The 25768-nt window shown below is 34.9% G+C and overlaps 1 pseudogene; it reads left to right on the top strand.

Annotated features, from left to right (window-relative positions):
* Positions 1-25164, top strand: part of LOC115293554 — an 80130-nt pseudogene extending 54966 nt beyond the window's left edge.
* The last annotated feature ends 604 nt before the right edge of the window (positions 25165-25768 follow it).

Here is a 25768-nt window from a genome sequence, read left to right as displayed (position 1 = left end):
TACCTCTTTAAAGTATTGATTTACTTTTCTACCTTTCTGTTAATACTTCTGTCAGCACAGAGCCTGACACAGGGCTCGAACCCACGAACTGCAAGATCATGACCTGAGCTGAAGTCAGATGCTTAACCAACTGAGCCACCCAGGTGCCCTTCAACATTAATTTTAAAGTATAAATATTTATAATTTTATAAATATTATAATTTATATATTATTACCTTAATATATTTATTCCTTTTTTAATCACTTGAATAATTGAGAACAATGTTCACATAACATAACCAAGCCTGTTTATTAATTTATAAGTAGGAAATTAAGCAAATAAAATATATTGTTATAACTGATATCATTTTCTCTATCCTCATTTAAGGTCCATCAAACTGAGAGGTATAATTATTTGATGAGACACATCTCCATTACCTAGTTCTCTCCTCTAATTATGATATGTTTGCATTGCCACTGGTAATAAAGGAATTAGTTTACCCAAGCAAGAAATCAATAATTCAAACATAATTAAATTTTATTATAATGAGAAAATTCATACATTAATGTAGACTCAATCTACTATTCTCAATAGTTATTTTCTAATCCATGCATAATTAAATATGCAAATTAAAATATCTAGTGTCAATGTTATTATATTTTTATTAAAATCAATAAGGAAAGACACATAGAACAACTCTATAGTTTTATGGATATGCAATAAATATGAAATTAATGAACACCAAACAATATTTTTTAAATATGTCATTTATTGCAAATCAACGCCAATTAAGAAATGAGTTATCCATTTTCTTTCTGGAAGTCTTACATATTTTAATATGAGTTGGTTATTTCTTCATCAGTAATCATACTTATCCATTGTAAATAGGACTAACCACTAAATTTGTGGGGCCTGGGGCAAAGTGTTCAGCCTGGGACCCTTGTTCCAAATTTATTGCTAATTTCAAGAAATTGACAGCCAGAACATTAAATTTAGTGTGGAGTTCTAATGTTGGGCCCTGTAGTAACTGCAAACATTTTTTTTTGTCTTAACATCAAATCTACATAACTTCCTCCAAAAAGTAAAGGGGGAAGAAAGACTTTCCTACTTATTATATGAAGCTATATTACTTTGGTACAAAACCACACAGAATAAAAGAAACATAGAGATAAGTATCCTCTTGGATGTGGATACAATCCTTATCAAAATATTGTCCAAGAGAACTCAGTGATATATAAAAACATTATACACCATTACCAGTGGGAATTATTGCAGAGATACAGGTTGGTTAATATTACCAAAATCAGGGACACCTGGGTGGCTCACTCGGTTAAGCATCTGACTTCGGCTTGGGTCGTGATCTCATGGTTCCTGGGGTCAAGCTCCACATCGGGCTCTGTGCTGACAGCTCAGAGCCTGGAGCCTGTTTCAGATTCTGTGTCTCCCTCTCTCTCTGCCCCTCCCCTGTTCATGCTCTCTCTCTCTCTTTCTCTCTCTCTCTCTCTCTCTCTGTGTCTGTCTCTGTCTCTCTCTCTCTCTTGCTCTCTCTCTCTCTAAAATACATAAACATTAAAATTTTAAAAAATTACAAAAATCAATCTATGTATTTTACCATATTAACTATAGAAGAAAAATCACATCATATCAAGTAATACAAAAAATGAGACAACTCAACACCTACTCAAGACAAAGAAAACTCAGAAAATGGAAATAAAGGACAGCTCCTTTAAAATTTTTTAGAACACTTACAAAAATATATAGTTAATATCACATTTAATAAAAGACTAGATGCTTTATTCCATTAGAATGGGAATAAACCAGTGGAGAATGGGAACAAGCCAATGATGTATTGATACTCTCTTATTTAATGTAATGCTGGAATTTTAGCTAAAGTAGGAAGGAAAAAAAATACATGAAAGTTCTTTGCATCAGGAAGTAAAAATTAAACTATTCTTATCTGTAGATTACATGATTATTTATGTAGAAAATCTCAAGGAATCTACAAAACTTATATTTCTAACTCCTACAAATAATAACAGTTTGGCAACCTAGAAGGATACATGATAATATACAGGGTCAATTGTATTTCTGTATGCTAACAATGAATTATCATTACCAAAATTAAAATATGTTAATTAATAATAATAAAATATGTATAATTATATTTAATATAATTGTTTATAGGAACATATATGAAGCTTTGTAATGAAGAAGAGAGAGAAATAAGTAATCTACTTGACTTTGAGACTTATTATATAGAGTTATCAAGACTGTGTAATATTGTTAACCCAAGACCTATAGAAAAATGGTACAGAATAAATAACCCACAAAAAGACACACACAATAAGGTTCACACCTTTTACAAACACTACTTCAAAATATATCATGTAATTCAATGTCAAATATAAAACCATAAAATGTTTATTTAAAAAGTGGAAAACATGATGAATCGGACTGCAATGAAATTAAAGAAAAGGAGAAAAAACCTTTTGCTTTATAAAAGACCCTGTTAGAAGCTGAAATAGAAAACTACATACACCTTGAAAGGAAATGTTTCCAAACCACATATCTAACAAAAAATTATAAAGAAATTTTATTATTCCATAATAGAAAGTTTTGATATTAGCAAAATATATGATGAAACATTTCATAAAGGAGGATATGTACATGATAAATAAACACATAAAAATGTCTTCAAAATCATTAGACATTAGGAAAATAAGGTTTTTACACACCTATCAGAATGTCTAGAATGAGAAATAGAGATAACACCAAATGGTGGCAAGGATGCAGAAAACTTGGCTCGCGTATACATTGTATGTGGAAATGTAAGGTGGTCCGCCATAAAAATAACTAAACATGCACCTACTAGAGGAACCAGCAGTTGCCTCCTTAATAGTCGGCCTGACACATTGAGAATGTAGGTTCACACAAGAACTCGTATACACATATTTAGTAGCTCTATTCTTACCAGCCTAAAAGTGGAAGCAGCCCACAAATCCTTCAACAGATGACTGGCTAAAGAAATCGTGATACCATCTTACAACAGAATACTAATGAGCGATAAAAAGGAACAAACTTGATATGAGGCTGATGAACCCTGTTGAATATCCAGAGAACTATGTTGAATGGAAAAAAAAAGCCAATATCAAAAGATTACAGAATGCATGGTTCCATTTTAAAGATTCTTGAAATGGCAAAATTTTGGACATGGAAAACAGATTATTGGTTTTTAGGGACTGGAATTGGAGACAAGTAGATACGGCTAATCTAGAGCAACATGAGGGATCTATGTGGTGATACAAATGTTCTGTGTCTCGACTTTCTCACTAGCAATATCCTGATTGTGATATCATTCTATCAGCAAGATGTTACCACTGGGGGAAATAGTAATGAGTACAAAAAAATTTTTGTGTTATTTCTTACAATATGATTCTATAATGATCTCATATCTTAATTTAAAATAACAGGTTCATTTTGCTTTTTAAAATATATGTGAAAAATGAAATTAGTCAATGTTTCTAATGTTTATAAATTTATATTAATACCTGAATCATGATTAGCATCACACCCTAACCAACTGAGCTAACCAACCAAGACTACCTGAATCATGATTAAAGCAAAATTTGCCCAAAGAAAGAATGACTCAATAGTAAGTAATTTGTCAATATAATTTATCAATGAATAAAATAAAAATCTGGATGATTATTTTAGTATATACTGAAAAGATAAATTTTTCCTCTGTTCAAACTTTATAAATAAGTTATATATACATATATATGTATAAATGTATATCTTTTAAAAACTCATCAGTTTAGAAACAGTAAAGGATTTCAATTTGTTAAAGATAACATAACAAGTCTATAGCAAATATTGTATGAATAAGAGGGAAACAAAAAGTAGGCAGACTATTATTGCTGCTTTTTTACTATTACTCTAGAGAAGCTAGTACATCCTTACAATAATATAAAATGAAATAAGTAGAAATATTTTAGAAGATATAAACCTACAATTATCAGTAATGTAATTATCTATATAGAAAAAACAACTGAGAATTTATAGAAACTGATTAGAAAGTTTAACAATATGGTACATAGAAGATCACCCTATAATCTACACCAGCAATAATCAACTATTATTAAAAATAAAACAACATTCACAATGTAACACTGCTTGTAATTTGAACAAATTAATTTAGCAAATAATACAGAGAAGCTCAATAGAGATAAATATTAAGGTCTATAAAGTGGACTAAAATTTTATGTTAGCAATAAAACATTGCATATTTGGAGGGATGTAAAATTATATTATAAAATGTTAGGATTTATACATAAATCAGTTTTGCAATGCAAAATTAATTTTTTAAAAATCCACTGTTTTCTGAACTCAGTACATTTCTTCTGAAATGTTTATAGTGTCCAACTCTTGACAAACTCCCATCACATGAAGATATTAGAGTGAGAAAAGTGTGCAGTGTGACGTGTAAGAGAGAACAGTCAGGTTATAAACAATGAGATCATTGACTAAAGAAGCAAAATTATGTATAAGCCAAGAACATCCCTATCAGGTTAACTCAAGAGTAGAGGAAATGGAATTCCTGAGAAATGTGACGATGTGGGTAAAAACTGACTACCAGGCTCATTGATTATTACAATGCCATTTTTTTTGGATGAGTGTTGATCTTATATTTTTTGTTATCAAACTTAACGCATAATAATAAGAATTTACAATCTAAAGAAACAAAATTAGGGACATATTCCTTCTATTGCAAATTCCTCATATTGTATGTGAAGAAACAGACATGCAGGAAATTTAAGAGATTTTCTCAGGGGCACTGAGATGAAATGTGAGGGATTTACAAATTTGGATTTAGAACTTCTTTCTCCTGATACCTGTTTCCTTCTTCTTTCCACCAAATCAAATAATGTTGTTTTACCTTGTATTCACATTCCTATTTTTGCATACAGTCCAAATAATTTATTCTTAGCTGAGGAGCCTTGGTGTGGTGAATCTTTTTCTAACTATAGATCTATTTGCCACTACTCCTAGTTCTGGTTATTGCAAACAAAAAGTCAGATTCGATCGTGTATCAGAAAGTTTGGATGACATTGATGGATAAATTTATTGTTCCTAAAATGAAAAGAGGTAATAATAGAGATGTTTGCTGAAGACTAATTGTTCAACTTTAATAATTTGTTTTAACTTTTAAAGTAGAAAATGTGGGGCGCCTGGGTGGCTCAGTTGGTTAAGCCTCAGACTTCGGCTCAGGTCAGATCTCACGTTTGTGGGTTCGAGCCCCGCGTCAGGCTCTGTGCTAACAGCTAGCTCAGAGCCTGGAGCCTGCTTCTGGTTCTGTGTCCCCTTCTCTCTCTGCCCCTCCCCCTCTCATGCTCTGTCTCTCTCTGTATCAAAAATAAATAAAAAACATTTAAAAAATTAAAGTAGAAAATGTTTTTTTTCTTTTTTTTTAATGTTTATTTATTTTGAGAGAGAGAGAGAAAAAGAGAGATAGAGTGCAAGTGGGAGAGGGGCAGAGAGAAAGGGAGACAGAATCCGAAGCAGGCTCCAGGCTCTGAACTTTCAGCAAAGAGCCTGACCCAAAGCTCAAACTCACAAATGATGAGATCATGACCTGAGCCAAAGTCAGATGCTCAACCGACTGAGCCACACAGGTGCCCCTAAAGTATAAAACTTAAATGCATCTCACTAATTCCTTCACTTATGATTTCACTCAACCTTTGGTAACTTTATGTCGCTATGTGCAATGCTAGGTATACAAATATGGTTATAAAAATTCAGGGGAAGAGAACAACATTGAAAAGAGCCAAAACAAATCATGAGACTGTTTTCAAAGATTCACTGAATAACACTTGAACAATACTCTTTTTAAATAAATGTTTATCCATTTTTGAGAAACAGAGCGTGTCTGGGGGAGAGGGGGAGACAGAGGATCCAAAGCAGACTCTGTGCTGACAGCAGTGAACCCCATGTGAAGCTTGAATTCACAAAAGAGGAGATCAGTCATGACCTGCACTGAAGTTGTTACTCAAATGAGCCATCCAATGGCCCCAGTGATTACTTTTTAAAATGTTTTCTGGATACCAAGTTTTCTTTTTCTGTTTAAACGAATTTACCAGAAATGCAGTGGCTTAAAACAACGTACATCTATTTTCTTATAGTTTCATATGTCAGAAGTGGGGCATGAATTCCACTGTGCTAAAATCAAGGTGCTGGCAGGGCTACATCCCTTTCTGGACACTTGGGGAGAACGCAATCGTTTTCATTGCCTTTCCTAACTTCTAGAGGCTGCTCACGTTCCTTGTGCGTCTTCTCCTTTGTCTATCTTCGTCCTCTAGCAACTTTGTATCTTTGACCATTATACTGTAGTTATTATCTCTGCCTCATCACAGCCAGTAAAGGTTCTTTGCCTTTTAAAATTCATATGATTAGATTAAGGCTACCTGGAAAATACAGGATAATTGCTTAATTTTATAGTCCTTCAGTTAGTCATAACTACAAATTCATTTTTTGCCACTCAAGGTAACATAGGCATAATTTCTGGGGATAATGATGTGGATGTTTTGGAGAGGTCATTATTCTTTCTACCATGCTGGGTGATTGGGGAAAATTTTAATGAATTGATGATTAAAACATTTTCAATTGAATGTTATGGGGCTCAGTTACAGGTTTTCCCACTTATCTGAAAGTTTGATTTACACCACTTTAATTTTAAGGAAGACCTACATTGGTACCCGTTTTTGTTAACTGTGAGAAATCCACGGAGCATTTTCACTTTTACTCGTAATTACTTTGCTTTATGCCATTGCAGCTTAGGAAAGTTTTCATATGACAGTTCTACTTTCAAATAGTAGGGGAAACCTGTACCAGTTCTATGACTATTGCTATGAAACCAGAGAAGCATGAATAAATAAAGGGTTAAAGCCAAGAGTTAACAATAATGAAATACAGGTCAGATTCAATCATGTATCAGAATCTTTGGATGACGTTGATGGTTAAAAGTCCTTAAAATGAAAAGACGTAATAATGGAGATGTTTACTGAGGACTGATTGTTCAACTTTAATAAATAATTTTTGTTAACTTTTAAAGAAGAAATTTTTTTTAATGTTTGTCAATTTTGAGCCAGAGAGAAAGAGAGAGACAGAGTGAAGGTGGAGAAGGGGCAGAGAGAAAGGGAGACAGAATCTGAAACAGGCTCCAGGCTCTGTCAGCAAAGTGCCCGACCCAGGGCTCTAAATCACAAGCCATGAGATCAGATCCTGACACACGGTTCAGGAAGTTTTAAGTACAATTGCCAAAAATAGACTCCAGCAATTAGAACTAAATCAGTTGTTATATGATTTCATTTCAAGAATTATTTCCTATTAGTTCACTTAGTCTTAGTGAGAGGGTCCTTGGCTGTCACTGTTAATCTAAGATGGGACAGGAGAGCCAGCACAAGAATCCAAGAGGAGGTTTACAAAGTGTTCATTCTACAACCCTTTTCCATGTCACGTGTTTGGGTTTAAATATTTGTAGCTCTATCAAATTAATTTGAGAAAAAAAATCACCGCTAATAAATAAATTAACCCTATTACCTCCTATCCTTCTATCTTCTAATCATCTTGGACATAGCTCATCTCAAAATGATATACTGGCTTCTGAAAATACAGCTGCCTTTTTGATATTTATTCAGCAGATCTTCTGCTCTGTGGTTCAGGAGTTTGATTAACCTTCTGAGTTGAAAGCATTTAAAATGATACAATGTCACAAATTTTCCATCCAACCATATAGCAAAAACTTGTTTTTGCATTTAAGTATTTACAGTTCGTGCATCAGCAGGGAAATTTGCTTTCTTTAACATTGTATGAAAGATATAACTATAATTTCTGTATTGAGAACTGATCTATTTAATCAAAACAACTTTTTCCAACATATCACAAATATTTACACAATGAAATAAAGATACATTTGATTGAGACAGCTGGAATACCGGCTTTACCTTAAATGCCCCTGCTCAGGCAGACATTTAAAAAATATATTTGACTTACAATTTATTATTTAAAACTGAAAAATTAAGTCATTGATTCTTTCTGGAAGCAGAATTTAGGGTAAAAAATATGCCAAAGTAGTATGGACTTAACAAGCTACCAAAAAAATTTACATGGAGAAATCATGTCTAGATTTGGAGAAATGTCAATTCTAGTTACACAAACACTTATTAAATGAAACTACAGAGAATCAGCACTTTGTTGTGTGTGTGGCTTTTTTTTAATTTTTTATTTTTTGGCACTGGTGCTAATTTTGCTCAGACATTAGGTTACAGGAGTAATTGCAAACTTTTATCATGATTTTCATTTTTGCCATGAAATGAAGCATATTAAAATCCTGGATTCCATTATTATTTTTGTCCTAGCACATCTCCTTTTCTCTCTTGCTCTCTCACTTTCTTGCTTTTCGCTCACTGTTTCCCCCGACCCCACCCCCACAAGCATGCACACACAAACATGCATGTGTACATGCATGCACACACAACCACATACACCTATATTCAATTTCTGTAAAAATATGCAACAGGCATCACATGTAATGGCAGAACATTTGTTAATTCTTTTTCTTTTCTCCGGAGAAATAAAACCTAGAAAAAATACAACCTTAGGCCACCACATTTAAAGAGCTTTCCATGCACTTTTTAAGTTTCCACTAAAGCATATGAATCAAAGATCCTTAGACAATTAAAGAAAACTTCCAAATCTGAGAATGATTAATAATGCATATGAATTAAAAATAAAACTCCTGAGAGTATAAGAATAATAAAGGACTCAGAAGAACACTTGAAAAAAAGTTTGAGTTGACTTAAAATATAAGCATTTGGAGAGAAGCTCTATTAATGAAATTATATCAGAATGTGACATAAAATGAGAATACAAATTAGGCTTTAACATCACAAAAATTTTGAGAAAAATTATTTAATAGAATGCTTGGAATATAAATTTGAATAAATATAACAAAAGCTAAAACAAGAAGAGACCTGTAAGTTGTAAGGTCAGAAAATAATAATATATCAGGGCACCTGAGTGGCTCAGTTGTTAAGCATTCGACTTCGGCTCAGGTCATAATCTCATGGTTCGTGGGTTGGAGCCCCGTGTTGGGCTCTGTGCTGACAGCTCAGAGCCTGGAGCCTGCTTCTGATTCTGTCTCCCTCTCTCTCTGCTCCTCCCCCATTCATGCTCTGTCTCTCTCTGTCTCAAAAATAAATAAACTATATTAAAAAAAGAAAATAATATATCTAAAAATTGGTCCAGAAGTTCTTAAAATTATACATATTTCAGAATGTTATAGTAACAGCAGACATGTAGAAAACTTTTTTTCTTGAGAAATAATCCAAAGGTTTTTAGCTAACGTACCCATAGTGCTAGTTTGGAGGTACCAATAAATATCAACACAGGTAAAAGGAAATGAAATCCAGCAAATGATATCACAGGGAAATATCAGAAACCAGTTGCAAACAAAAATACTAAACCTTTTCAGAGAAAATAAAATTTTGTCACTTAGGAGTGAGAATTAAAATGGCACTTGGCTATTCACTGATATGATAGAAGAGCAGAAACAATGAAGCAATTCCCTCACAAAATAAGGGAACATATTTTTACTAGGGATTTCTATACCTGATATTTGGGTAAAATATATGCATATGCCAATAATAAATAAGTGAGAAGAGCATCTTGTCATTGTTGTGGTGAATATAAATTAAAAAAATAAGCAAAAGTAACACAATTAGAGGGCTATAATAATTATTAGTCTGGCCCACATTAAGAGTAGTCACAGTTGAAAAACTTAGCTACTAAGATCTGAAGTGAATAGTCTTTTGAAACAATCGACTGTGTGCACAGAACATGTTTGCACAGATTTGTGTGTGGTGAGTGATATGGTCTTGGTGGTGCTGTTGGTGATGGTAAGAGGGAAGAATCGGTAATCAGGTTGGTCTCACACTGTCAGAAGAAATGCAACAAATTTAATGCTCAAAGCAAGAAAGTATAAGTGAAAACATTTACAGTCAATTTTTATTAAAGTACAAGGAAGCCAAAAAGGCACTCTCACATATACAAGAACCTAGGTAATAGAGCACCAATAAACGTGTCTTTCAAAACAAAGAGATCTGCTTGGTAGTACAATCTAGCTAACTAATATCTCCATGAATAACCTAGGGTAAGTCACCTGCTGCTGAGGACCGGCACATTAGCAGAGAGAGCTAAGGTTGAGTAATTGAGAGAAACATTATCGTAGGAAAATGTCGTAAACAACAACAAAAATTAATATCATAACAAAAGGCATGACAACAAAAGTTAAATAGTAGAGTGGGGAGGTGCTAGTCTCGCCTTGCTTGCAAGAGTTTACGCTGGGGAATAGTAGTAAATTAAATAAAAACATGTTTTTAAAACTTTGTTTTGATTTCCTATAAATGTTTGTTAATTATCATCCTAAAATTAATGATCAGGAAAATTAAAAACAAAATTAAATCAGGATGTACAAAGATTATCACAAGCCCATCAATTTTTATGTCATTTGTAACAAAGACAACAGTTCCATTCCCAATTTAGGAATCAAAAATGTACATCGATGCATGTTACACAAATATGGATATGTTGTATAAACTTTGAGGTTTACTACATATTAAGTACAAACATTAAACACAGAGAAACAGTAATTATATACCATGATGTTGAAAATGCCAGAGCATTAAAATAGAAATGCACGTAAAATATGCTAAAAGTTTCAAAGTAAATATATTTGCTAAATGGGATAAATTTAAACTTTCAAAGAAAAAAATGACTTTGAGATTAGCTAAATAGATAACTCATCCATATATATTTATGCCAGAAATGCATCTGTGAGGAGTGTTGCAGAAATATTTAAACTAAGAGGATGATCCAGAGTTAAAGAGTTCTTGTGTCACATAATTTATACACTAAAAAATGGAAATGTAAATATATATTTCAGAAACTATATGAAGATACTTAAATAAATCATTTCTTAGTCACTCTGACCCATTTTTTTTAACCCATGGCAAATCAAGTGACTAAAATCGGTCAAGTAAATATAAAACAAATCTATCTTTAATAATAAGAAATGCAGTTTTATTTTAAAGCTCATGAAATATGTTGTTTCTTTCTGCTAGGCCCTAAGGTCAAAATTCAAATAAATTTTAAAATAAAAATAGTAATGGTAACTGTTTCCAGTTGCATTCCTACAAAAAGAGATAATGAGCTGCAATTAAAGTTTTTATAGAAGATATATTAGCAAATCAGAAATAATAAATATTCTTAGAGGTATCAATAAAAATATAACATCAATAAAACTATGGCATTAAATATAGTAATACATTTAATGAAATTATAGAAACTATTTATAAAAATATTTAAACCTTTACTATAAGACAACTAAAATTTTAAATAATCACATCATCTACTTGGCTCGGAAAATAAACAACTACAGCAATAATATGTATGATGAGCACTGGGTGATATATGGAAGTGTTGAATTACTGTCTTGTACACCTGAAAATAATGTAACAGTGTATATAAACTAATTGGAATTAAAATTAAGAAAATAATATCCTTTACAAGTGTCTTTAATACAGATTTTTTTATAGTGAATGTTCTCAGTTTTGCTGGCCTATAAATGTCCTTTTCTGTACCATTTTTCTTTAAAAATTGTTTTGAGGGTACACATTTCTAGGTTGAGAGTTATTTCATCTCAACCCTTTGAAGTTGTTCTTTTCCTGTCTCCTGGATTTTACTATTTTGAAAAAATCTGCCTTCAATCTAATCGTAGTTTCTTAAAGGAGATTCTTTCTCACAGGCCCTTTTTAAGACCACCTTGCTTCTAGTGTACTATGATCAGTATTAAAGTGAATGAAGTATGAAAACAAAGGAGTGCTATCTGAATATAATTCACATATGTCTACAAATAGCTAGAGTAATCTACTATGCAACTAGCTGAGAGGGATAAAACTTTCAGGATTTGTCCACTTTTAATCCCTTCTTCACCCCCAGCCTATATGTAAAAAATGCCAGTAAACGGTAAGAATAGGCTCATGTCTTTGAGGGGAAAGATGGGTGTCTTAGTCAATTCAGGTTTCCATAACAAGATACCGAAAACCTGGATGGTTTAGTCAGGTTCTGTTGAAAGCTGTCTTCAGATCACTGTAGAGTAGATCTATTTGACACTCAACTGTGTTAATATCACTTACAATCTTTTAATTATTTTGTTTTAATGTTTTATTTATTTTTGAGAGACAGAAAGAGAGAGAGAGCTTGAGCAGGCGAGGGTCAGAGAGAGAGGGGGACACAGAATCCAAAGCAGGCTCCAGACTCTGAGCTAACTGTTACAACAGAGCCCGACACGGGGCTCGAACCCAGGAACCATGAGATCATGACCTTAGCCAAAGTCAGACGCTTAACCAACTGAGCCTCCCAGGCATCCTTACAATCTTTTAATTATTATCTCCTCTAATTTTCCATGCAGTTTATTTCCATACTCTTTCGTTCCCTGGATTTACAGGCAATAATAAAAAAACTATTTTATGGGAAAAAGTTACTTTTCTCTCATTCTAGTCTATGGGGTGCATCTTGTGTGTGTGTGTGTGTGTGTGTGTGTGTGTGTGTGTGTGTGTAAAATATCCCAGTCACCTTTAGAAATTTTTATATAATATGGAGTGGCCACAAGTTTGAGTTCTAATTAATTCCAGTGGTTTTACATTTATGATTCAGATTGCAACTGTTTGACTATCATAGTGTTTTCTTAACATGCTCTAAATAAGACTAACATTAATGAGACTGAACAGGATTAATTGGTAATGAACATTTTATTTTGTTAAGTGTAGATATTTAAAGAACTTGTCCAGTAGATTTAGAGGAATGACATAATATAATACAGAAGTTTTTGTATTCCACGAGAGAAGACTTCTGTCTCCTTTTCCTGCATGTATTTGGTTAAGTTTCTATACAGTAATTCCCTGCTTCAGGCTGGGCCAGACCTAGTGCTCGTCCTTAAAACCTCTGGTACTTTTTTGAATATATAAATTCACATCTTCAGAGGTAGAGATTTAAGACTCCAGGATAGTTTCTGGGAGAAAGAATTTTCTCTTTCCCTCAAGATCCTTCTAGTGGCACTAAGAATCAAATTGGCATGAGACAGATTAACAGGAGAAAATAAAATGTAATAGCATACATATGGGGAATCCACATAGAAAATTCCCAAAGACAGAGAGGTAATAGGATAATTATATGAACTAAGGAGTGGGTTATGTGTCTGAGGATAATAGAAGGCAGAGAAAGACCATTAGCAGAAAGGTGAGAGGAGGTATTTGGAAAACAAAGGTTGCCCTATTATGTTGATGAGGTTCTTGGGTAAACAGGAATCTCTGTTAATAGCTCTCCTCCTGCTACAGCAGGAGGTTGATAAAGAACTTTCCCTGAATCTGCTAGCTTTTTTTTTACTTTAACTCAAACTGATGCTCCTGCCCAAGTGGCCTATTTTAGGGCTGCCTGCCGCCGTTGGCCTGTCTAGTAGTAAAGTTTGATCACAGTATTCGAAGACCATCCAAAGTGAAGGGAATGCAGCAGGCATAAAGAGGTGAAAGAAATCAAGTAAAACTGGTAGTAGCATGTCTTTGTACAATTGAAAGTTTACAGGGGCCCCACGTGGCTCAGTTGATTGAGTGTCTGAAGTCAACTCAGGTCGTGATCTCAAGGTCAGTAAGTTAAAGCCCCGTGTTGGGCTCTGCTGACAGCTCAGAGCCTGGAGCCTGCTTTGGATTCTGTCTCCCTCTCTCTCTGCCCCTCCCCGGCTCACACTCTATTCTCTCTCTCTCTCTAAAATGAATAAACGTTAAAACCATTTTTTAAAAAGAAAGTTTACAGGTTTTCAGGTTAGATTGCAGGCAGAGGGGCCATCTTCTATCAAAGTAATGTCTGGATTTTGCATCCTCCAAGTACAGATTTTTGAGACACAAAGAGTCTTAATCTGCAAATCCATTGATCAGAATTGGGGGAAATGATCAGAATGGAATATCTCTAGCACTTTCATAGTTATGTATTAAAGAAAAAAGATTTCCTCTGCTGGTCTGAAAAATCTTTTTCATATACTATGAATCCATATACTGTGAACTTAAAGAAATGGATCTGTTCCCATTTTACCAGGTAAAATTATCTGGAAACATTACAGAAATTTTACTCTGTGGCCTGAAATTTCTCGTAATCAATCCTATGTTATTTAGATTGTCAGTCCAAACATGCTCCATTTCATCTTCAATCGGAAACTGATAATGTAGTGCATGTGTTGTTGACTAAATTAGTATGTAGTGGTCAATCTTCAAATTCCTAGTGATAATTAATGTACTTCTAAAATATAGAGATTATTCTTGGCATGAAGGTATAAGTTTCAATGTTCCCTTTCTCAAGATTGTTTCAGCAGTGTTTAAGAGAATGTAACAGAAGAATTAAAAATCAAATGTGATTATTGGGGCGCCTGGGTGGCTCAGTCGGTTAAGCCTCCGACTTCGGCTCAGGTCAGATCTCACGTTCGTGGGTTCGAGCCCCGCGACAGGCTCTGTGCTGACAGCTCAGAGCCTGGAGCCTGCTTCGTGTTCCATGCCTCCTTCTCTCTCTGCCCCTCCCCCTCTCATGCTCTGTCTCTGTCTGTATCAAAAATAAAAATTAAAAAAAAAAACAAATAAAAATCAAATGTGATTATTAAAAGTAAAACATAGGTGCTACAGTATTAAATATTTTCTAAAACAAGAATTAGAGTATCATATTCCATAAACTTTAGAATGTGACAAGTTGTAAAAATCGCTTGATTTCATTTGGGGAAAAAAAGGCTTAACACTATAATAACATAAAATTAATTCCATGATAATTCAAAGGGGTCTAAATCTTAATTGGATGCTACTTTATGTGCCATAAAGAAAACAGATAAGAGAAGGAATGATAACATACATCTACTTAATAAATCTGAGAAAAAGTCAAATGAGTACAGCCTTTCTCCATGATGAAGTTTTGGGGTGATAGTGGGGTGTTCTGAAGTTGATGACCAAGAAAGAAAGAATGAGGGGGGGGATGTAGGTAGAGAGGGAGGGAGGGAAACAAAAAAAAAAAAAAAAAAAAGAGAAAGAAAAGAAAGAATTCTTTATGACATCTTTGGTGCGAAAAGGTGATTTTATTAAAGCACAGGGACAGGGCCCTGTGCAGGAAGTGCTGCACTGGGCTGGAGAAGCGTGGCTCCTCAGAGATTATGAAGTTGGGGGAGGTAAAGTCAAAAGGGAGGCCTTGAGAGGGACTTTGTTATGCTAAAGAAGACTCCTAAAATACCCAAAGCCTTGCTATTGTCAAGCTAAGGTTGTTTTCCCTCTAGTAAGACATTAACATTAGGACAGTAGGGGTTCCTGGAGAAATGTTATACCCTGTATTTGCTTCAAGTATTTGTCAGTGGGCTGCAGGCTATAAGGAAATTTAATTTTACCTGTCATTTCCTTCTTGCCTTTGTTGCCTCTATCTTTATGGAAGGATGATGTTGGGGTTCCAGGAAACTGAGTCTATAGGCTTCTGGAGATTAGGTTATTGATAAGATTGCCTTTTTCTGATAATTTACCAAGACTTCTTGTAAACTGATGAGACTCCTGCCTGCATGACTGTGATCTCTATCAGTTAACATTTTTTCCCCTTTCCTTTGTCCTTGGGTATCCAGGAGTGCCTGAGGAATATCCTACATATCCCGCCTAGCCTGGCAGGGCGAGGGGGTGTCTAGCTGTATTTTGCCCAGAGCTTGCCCCACACTCCCTCATCTCGCAAGGGAAAAAGAGAGCTTGTTCACTTTGCCTGCGAAGAAGGAGAATGAGAAAGGCAGAGAAAAGTATATGGCAGAAAATGCACTGTATCTCTGAATTAAACTCATATGGTATTTCCAGAATCCAGAGTTCTGCCAGAGGGTACATTCTCTTAGCTAATTAGAATAAAAAAGTGTGTCAGGCCAGGTCTAGCTGATGTTAAAACCTCATCATATCCATTATAGTGCAATGCCTTGATAGTTTTCCTAATGTGAAAAAATACTATTTTAACTGAAAAAAATAATGAAAATTTATTTCTTTATTATAACTTTTTATTTATATCTTAAAATATTAAACACTTATATAACATGTATATTTATATGATATCTCACTTAGAGAAAAAAGATTATAAAATTTTCATTAAAAATATTGGCACCATGGGGGCATGTGGAAGCTAAGTCTGTAGAGCAGCCAACTTCAGCTTGGGTCATGATCTCACAGTTCCAGATTTTGAGCCCTGGGTGGGGCTCTGTGCTGACAGCTCAGAGCCTGGAGCCTGCTTTATATTACGTGTCTCCCTCTCTTTCTGCCTCATCAGCCTCTCACGTTCTGTCTCTCTTTCAAAAATAAATAAACATTAAAAAATATACTAACACCATGATTCTATGGTTATTGGGATTAACTATATATTTGCTTTTCCTGAAGAACATACCCTCTTCCTTTCTTATTTCCAGTTAAGTAGTTAAGTAGATCCCCTCACCTTGTTCTTAAGAAGGAGAAGGAGAAGAAGGAGAAGTAGAAGAAGGAAAAGAAGAAGAAGAAGAAGAAGAAGAAGAAGAAGAAGAAGAAGAAGAAGAAGAAGAAGAAGAAGAAGAAGAAGAAGAAGAGGAGGAGGAGGAGGAGGAGGAGGAGGAGGAGGAGGAGGAGGAGGTGGTGGTGGTGGTGGTAGTAGTAGTAGTAGTATGTGGATACTAAAGTGATTCCACACTAGGTACAGATTTTGTTATATTTAAAAAAATAAATTAATGTGTATTTATTTTTGAGAGAGACAGAGCATGAGCAGAGGGAAGGGGAGAGAGAAAAGGAGAGACAGAATCAGAAGCAGGTTCCAGGCTCTCAGCTGTCAGCACAGAGCCCGACCTGGGGGTCGAACCCCAAACTGTGAGAACATGACCTGAGCTAAAGCCATATACTTAACTAACTGAGCCACCCAGACTCCTCAATTTCAGTATATTTTAGGTTGTGACTTCTTCTCCTTCCTTTTGGCTATCAATAAATTAAACAGTTAGTAAATTCAGGCTCTTCTTAAATATTCTGCTTCACTTAGCATAAGCATACTTTTACACAGCATTCTATCATTCTCCATTGCAAAGGGTGAGCTTAAAAACAAATTCTAAGTGTGACAATTTCATATCAGAATAAAACCTTTCTTTCACAACTTTATGTCACAGATTTGTGACATTGTGCTAACATGAAGAAAACTTTGAGAATATAGGTATATGAGTCATCCATGAAATAAATAGATACTGCACTTAGCAGTCTTAGAAGTATCAATAAAGCTTCAAAACATTCCTTTTCCTTAAAATGTTCACAGATGTAGTTTACATAGTGAACCCTAGAGCCACAGAAACTGAACATAAAAAGGAGTTGAAAGCTTCATATTATGACAGAATTTCAAAATGAACCAAAAAGGCCATTAAATGAGTGTGCCCATCTTCGAAAAATGTAGAGCATTATTTCCTCAGTTATATCCCCCCATGATTTGTCCAACCTAGTTTTAAATGACTAGTGCAATTAGGCTTCCTAAGTGCGTCCTTTGGGATACTATCCCATAGCCTAATTCTAAGTACTATGAGGAATTTGGGTAGGCATGTGAATTCCCAGGACATTTTTATGCCTTGTTTCAGCAAATTGCTGTTCACAGATGACTTCATCAAAAAAAAAAGGTATCTTTGTATAGAATCAGATGATTGAAAACTCATGCTGCATTTTGCATGATGTTTGATATTTATTACCATCCTGAATAATGTGTATTATTTCCATGACTCATTTTCTTCTATTATGATTATATATAGTTTGTAAAGAGAGTTACTGTGAACTGTCTCATGATATCTAAAAATGGAAGGTGTGGAAGTTAAATTCAATCAAGTGAGAAAGATTAATTAAAAAAAAACCCTTTGCACCCTCAGATACTTTTCAAAGATTGTGAGCTCTTTATTATTTCTGTGAGGACTACAAATTGTTACAAATAATAGATTTAACATTCTCAACATGTCATTTCAGGAAAAATTCTAGTTAAGTACAAGTTTGAAGTGTGCACTAAATATAACAATATTTAAATCCTGTGAAGTGTAAAGCCATATTTGATATATTTTATTGTGCATCTCATTAATCCTGTAATTAGATTTGTGTTAGATATGTCAATTTGCAATAACAAATGAAGAATAAATTATTATGGGAAAAGGAGAATAATGTGTTCAACTGACACTAAAAGAAAGAAGCTTCTTTGTATATAGATTTTTGTCATATACATTATATGTGGAGCACTGTGCTTATTATAGAATGTCTCTATTTTTTTTTTTACTTTTTTGGTATTTAGATCAACAATCGAGCCCAGTAAAATATGTATATGAAAAGAAAGAGTAGGGTCACCTGGATGGCTCAGTCCGGTAAGTGTCCAACTTCAGCTCAGGTCATGATCTCACAGTTTGTGAGTTTTATCCCCGCCTCAGGCTCTGTGCTGACAGCTCAGAGCCTGGAGCCTGCTTCGGATTCTGTGCCTCCCTCTCTCTCTGCCCCTCCCATGCTTGTCCTCTGTCTCTCTCTGACTGTCAAAAATGAAAAACCACTTATTTTTTTTATAAATGGGTAATACAATAATTGCCACTACAAGCTAAATTTAATCAAAACATTTTGCTGCCACTTTTTCTAGCTAGCATTTGAAAATTCATCTTATTTTATTTTTATTTATTTTTGAGAGAAAGAGAGTGTGAGTCCGGGAGAGAGACAGGGGTACTGAGGATTCTAAGCAGGCTCCACGCTCCACGCAGACACTGACACAGGGCTCAAACTCACGAAATATGAGATCATGACCTGAGCCAAAGTCAGACACTTAACCAACTGGGCCCCCTATGAGCCCCAAATTCTTATTTAAAATAGGAATAGTTTGCTCACTAAGCATTATTTTATTATTTTCCATATATACATATTTGAGAATGGCATACATTTTGGTAAATAAATCATCCTGTTCCCTGCATCATTTTTGTAAGTGTGATTCCTGCAATTCTGTGTCCCTACCATTATTACTTTGTTGTTGTATATGTCCCTAAAGATTGAACCATTAGGCTGAGTTAGCCCTGACCTTTAAGATGAGATGGGGGAGGGGGGAGGAAGAATAGTCCACTTAAACTATTATTCAGCCATCTGCTTTAAAAAATGTAAAATTTATTAATTTTGTCATTGTTATGTGTACGAAGTTTTTCTTATATGAGATTACTTTAGAATAAAATTTTGTGGTGTTTGTTTATATGTAAAACCTAGAAAGGTCAAGCTTTTGGAGACCTTCCCAGTTATATTTCAGAATCATATTATTTACATTTTTTCATAATGTTAAATGTCATTTTGTTTGCAGGCAGAGATCCAATTTCATTCCTCCATTATATTAATGGAATGAATGAAATTAAAAATCTATCACCAGATTAGTGAGCCAGAGAATACCTATTACTACTTTTAGTCAGACAGCATAATACTATAGATTTAGAAGGTCAAATGTTTGCTACTGCTAGGCTGTGTTATCACATAAAATAAAGAATAATAAGGTAAGACAAATTATACCTGGTCAATACAATAATGGCTTACATTCTACATCTAGTTTATGGATTAAAGGAAATACATGCGTAATATGAAGAGTTAGCCAGGGTTATCTGAACTGAAAATCTCATAAAACTTGTCTATTTCTACTACTTTAGTTCACCATGTAAATATTCCATTTCCTTATGTCTTGTATCTTACCATCATGCAAATATTCCAAATTTAATTTCATAATTTACTGATATACAGGTATTGTCAATTGAATTATTTATATTAATCATATTGAAAATAAGATATGTCAGGAATATATTGAAATAAAATCAGAAATAATGAGTTTCAAGGTCACATTTTATTTCTGTGCATATTTAAAATATAGAGAATGTGGGGCACCTGGGTGGCTCGGTTATACGACCAACTTCAGCTCAGGTCATGATCTCGCGGGTTGTGGGTTTGAGCCCATTCTCTGTGCTGACAGCCCAGAGCCTGGAACCTGTGTCTCCCCTCCTTCTGTCCCTCCACTGCGTGCACGCTCGCTCTCTGTCTCTCTCTCAAAAATAAACATTAAACAAATTAAAAAATTTAAAAATTTAAAAATATAGAGAAATTGAATACTTAATTTATGTGAAGACACTAAATACATTACCTTTGGGCCTTATTGAGACTTCACACATCTTTAATTTTGAGCAACTATGTCAAAAACGTGTGTTTCTAAATGCCTTTATATATGTTTATCAATTTCCAGGTTTCCATAATCCCCAATGCTTTTTATGTCTACTGACTGGTCTGCTTTAGATGAATACATTACCCTGATTATAGACATTCCAGTTTAGCAACCTCATTTTTCCCTCAGCAAACTTGAAAGTGTAAGTGTTGTTGTTGTTTATTTTTTAATGTTCATTTATTTTTGAGAGAGATAGAGCATGAGCAGGGGAGGGGCAGAGAGAGAGAGAAGGAGACACAGAATCTGAAGCGGGCTCCAGGCTCTGAGGCTGTCAACACAGTGACTGACTCAGGACTCAAACCCAAGAACAGTGAGATCATGACTTGAGCCAAAGTCAGATGCTTAACTGATTGAGCTACCCAGGCGCCCCAAAAAGTATAGGTATTACATACATGAAATCAAATAAATAATTTTATACACTACGATATAAAGCCTTAATGTGTTTACAGTAAGTTAAATATGGTTAGATTGTAAGGACAGGTCTGAATCAAACTGACTCTGACCTCGGAGGCCTAAGGGTCAGCTTCTCAGACCACCCTTGTAACGCCCAATCAGGAAAGTCCAGCTAACACCATTAACATTTCTGGAGGTGGGCCTAAAGTTGGAGGTTAAGACTAGTCACACCCTACGCGAGGGTCCTGGGTCCACTCTGTAATTGGTTAAAGTTACTGTCAATGATGTGATGCTATATTGATTGGACCCTTGTACCTGTGTCACAACTTCCTGTAACTCCCCCTTCCCAAACTCATAAAAGGCCCTGCCCCGCCATGCTTGGGGCTGGCTCCACGTGGATCCAGTGTGCTGGTGGAGCCTGTGAGACCGAGCTTATATAAGCTTGTAATAAAGCCCTTTGCTTTTGCATGCGTGATTCGGCCTCCTGGCGGTCTCTGGTTTTTGGGGACGATATTAAAATCTGGGTACAACAAGATTATTTGAACAAAACCTTTAGAAATAGTTTAAAACATTAAGGGTCTTCTAGAAAGATGATAAGAACTATTTAAAGCTCTTCCAGTGAACCTAGCTAATCATTGATTTCCCATACATGATAAATATGATTTATTTATTACATATCTACATATAACAAGATATTAACAAAGTTAACATTCAAACACAATATATGAAAGCACAAGATCTATAATAAAGCATTAAAATAGGCACATCCTCATTGAACTTCTTGGAAATAGAAATCAGTTGCGGCCAAGAAAATTCTCACTTTGTCAGCTTGTTGAAGAGCCAGAATTACAATTTAATTAAATAACCTTTCTCAAAATACAGTCACCTTATAAGGTACTAGGGATTAAGATTTCAGCATATACATTTTCAGGGGATGCAATTCATCCTATAATAACTCTTCTTCCCAATTCATTACGTGAGTCCATAAAAGAGAGTAGAATAGTGATTATATAACACTGGGCCATAGTCACATATCAAATCAGGTTATAACACTTCAGTTTATATAATTTACCTTTGTACTTTGTGGGTACATTGGCTTTGTGTGTGTGTGCGTGTGTGTGTGCGCGTGTGTGTGTGTGTGTGTGTTATCAGAGAGACTACACTAGATTCTCAACTTACTATGTTACCTTACAAAGTTTATTCTGTAAAAACTAGGTTGTTATAAAGTTATAATCTAATCATCTTATGATAGTTTGATTTTAGAACCTGATGAGGGTGCCTGGATTGCTCAATCGGCTAAGCATCAGATTTCATCTTGGGTCATGATCTCATGGCTCATGAGTTCAGGCTCCAGGTTATGCTCTGTGCTGACACTCAAGAGTCTAGAGTCCGGAGCCTGCTTTGGATTCTGTCTCCCTTTCTTTCTACCCCTCCCTAGCTCATGCTCTGTATCTCTCTCCCCCTCAAAAATAAACATTAAAAAAAATTTTAAAAAAGAACCTGATAAAATTTACAAATTTCCTAATAAATAAAATTGGCTTCCTTTTTTTCTCAATTCCAAACTACTTGTTCCCTTTAGATTACTTAAACCAATGAAAAAAAACCAAACAACTCCCTAATAATTGAATTTTGTTCTTTTATATATAAAGAAAAAAAACCCTGAAATTTACATGTCATTCCTGAACACTAAAACATTTTCAAATTGATGATTTGAGTTAAGTTAGCTTTGTAAATTAGAACTGCAAGTCAAGACATTGAGAATTGAGTATAGGGAGCATACATAGGTGTTTGTGTGCTGTAAGTTGTTTCATGGTGTGTGTGTGTGTCTGTGTGTGTGTGTGTGTGTGTGTGTGTGTGTGTGTGATATCTATATCTATCTGTATATCTATAATATATCTATATATCATCTATATATCTTCTATAAATAAGAAAATAAAGAACAAATCAGCTCCTATATTAAATATCAAATACCAGTCTTTTACTGGCCCAATACATAGTTTTCTAGGATTTTTTAATAGGAATCATATTTAATGTAAGTACCTCAAGCTGTTAGACATATTCTCAAGAAGACAGAAAAAAATGAACTTAATACAGAGCCCTGCACATACTAAAGTGTTTGGTAAATGTTTGTTAAATTTAAAGATCTTTAAGAATCACTGTGATGCTGGTATCCCATTTCCCGGAAATCTTCCCTCTCTAATTGGCTGCAACGAAGTCTGCTCTTTTCTGTCTTCTGGGGTCAGCCTTTTGGTGAGGAGGGAAAAAGGGTGCACAATACGAAACAGTGTAAGTGGAATACTGACAAGAGGAAAAAAGAAGCCAATAAACCAAACCAAAAATCTAATTTATCTTCTGCTACCCAAGTTCCCTCCAGATCGAAAAGGGCAACTGCTCTCAGGCGCTCAGAATCAGGAGGAAAGGATTATTGTTTGGGTGGAGTGAGATGGTTGGAAGAAGTCCTGACATACGTTTTCTAACATTCTAGGCTACTGACTTCCTGTTTTAGATGGTAGAGTGAACAGCAACATGCACGTGCCTGTTCTTCGCCTTTTTTGATGGCGTGAACAAAGCAGCCAGTCTAGCAATGAAACTGAAGTGTCTCTGGAATGGGCAAAAGGAATATGTTCAAGTCTTTAAATGAATTTTACTATTTTTATAGCATGAATCAGGGTTGTTTCTCTAGTCTTGACTGAAACTTATCAGTAATCATCAGACATTGTTTTAGTAGAAGTGTAAAGGTCATTTGTTGCTGTTATTTGGATGTAAAAATAATGACTTTATCTTTAAAACTGTAGATGGTACTTGGGAGCAGATTGTCTCAGAAAATTGCCAAGATATAGATCAGTTTGGGAGCTGGTGGCAGGAAATTAGAATGAGCTACACAGCAAAGTGTCAACAGCAGCAAATGTGCATATCTCTGCCTTTTTATCAGTTATTTTTAAGCAGCAAAAAGAGATAAACACATCTTGAGCAAAGAAAGAGGAAAATCCTACATAGGATGCACAGAGGGAGACATCATCTGAGAGAGTAATGTGAAGTCTTTCCAAATTTGAACAGATGCAGAACCTTAGTCCTATGTCAGATTTTTTTAATGTATGTTACATTCAAACTAATTTCATAAGGTCACCTTAGTGATTCTCATTTATATTTTTATATATAAAATGATGACTGTGTTAAACAAACATTCAAGTGGTTTATTCACTCTTAATCCTAAAACAGATGAAGGGAATTCAAATTAGTCAACACTTAGAAAAATTGTCTCCTTATGTTAAAAATCAGTTCTGTCAGTCCTGTAGAAAACAGTATCATTAAGGACAGAATGTCTAAACAAGATCTCTGAGAATGTGTAATTAATTAATAAAAATTACGAGTAAAACCATGAAAATGAATGACACCAAACAGAGGAAAAGAACTTTGAAACTGAGTGAATGTGATCTTAGATGAATTACCTGTCTACATGGCTGTCAAGAGAAAGGACATGTTTAGAAATAAGAAAAGAGAAGTAGCTGGGGGTCCTGGGTGCTGATGTTTGAGTGTTGTGGGAGGCATGGGAGGGCTGAAATCCCCTGCTGCTGCCAGAGGAACCCTCAGGCCATAGTAACCATCAACAGTGACTGCGGGGTGCCTGGGTGGCTCAGTTGGATAAGCATCCTACTTCGTCCAACTTCGGCTCAGGTCATGATCTCATAGTCTGTGGGTTTGAGCCTGGAGCCTGCTTCGGATTCTGTGTCTCCCTCTCTCTCTGCCCCTCCCCCACTCACTGTCTGCTTCTCAAACTAAAATAAAGACCCAAAAAATAAAAATAAATAAATAAAAAGCAATGACTTTGAATGCATCTACAATGGCTTCAGCAGGGTGCTCCTGTTCCCAGGCCTCTACGAGGAATCTGGAAAACTTTTGTTCTTGGATTTGGACGGTAAGGGCAAGACCACTCCTCTTCAAATCTCAGTGATGGCTGATTGGACCAACATGTTTCAACAGTAGATCCAACATCAGAATAGCTGAAAATTGCTGGAATGACTTTTACCAATTTTGATCCTGGTGGACACAAGGAAGCACATCAGGTCTGGAACAATTATGTGCCAGCATTTAATGGGATTTTCTTTCTGTTGAATTGTGTGTATCATCCTTGCCCCAGGGAAATCAAAATTGATATAAGGCTTTAATAAGTGATGAAACAATAGCCATGTGCTGATCTTTTCTTGAGTAACAAAATTGACATAGCAGATGAAATCCATGACATATTTGGGCATTACAGACAGAGTGTAGGAAAGGGGAATGCGACCCTGGAGCAGCTGAATGCCCACTTCATGAAAGTATTCATGCACAGTGTGCTCAAGAGGCAAGGCTATGGCTGGGACTTCCACTGGTTTTCCCAGTATAATTATTGGTGTTTGGACAGAGAAAATAAGAGTTTTACTTCTCTGGACTGATCCAAGAATAGAGGAAGGAAGAAAGGAGGGAAGGAAGGGAAGGAAGGAAGGATGGAAAGAAGGAAGGAAGGAAGAGAGGATGAAGGAAGGAAAAGAAAAAAAATAAAGGATGACCATGAAAAGTAAGTTAAAACTATGAGATAATGAAATAATATTCAACTTAATTCTTCCTCTTACAGAAAGTAATTAATCTTTTCTTCCCAACCCCATCTATTTCCATTCCACTAGTTATTGTATTCTGGAGTTTTATTATGATGTATCTAGGAATTAATTTACTAATATTTCTTGTGCTTTGGATTTGCTGGCTTCTTGGAATTACAAGTTTGTGTCTTTCATCAATTCTGGAAAATCCTCAGGTATTGGTCTCTAAATTTCACGTCGACCTGCCTCTTAACGTAGAGTTCCAATTAAATATTTGTTAAACTCTTTTTCTATCATCTATACCTCTTAATCAGTTTTCTGTATTTTATATTTTTATGTTCTAATACACTGTGATCTGACATTTAATTTTTATATTTTCTGTTAGCTGAATTTGATTTTCTGTTAAAGTCATGTTTTTTAGTTTATTTTATTTTTCATTTGTAGGTGCTATTTTAATCTAGGT

Source organism: Suricata suricatta, chromosome 6 (assembly GCF_006229205.1).
Source record: "Suricata suricatta isolate VVHF042 chromosome 6, meerkat_22Aug2017_6uvM2_HiC, whole genome shotgun sequence".
Classification (NCBI taxonomy): Eukaryota; Metazoa; Chordata; class Mammalia; order Carnivora; family Herpestidae; genus Suricata; species Suricata suricatta.
This window is presented reverse-complemented; position numbering and strand designations above follow the sequence as displayed.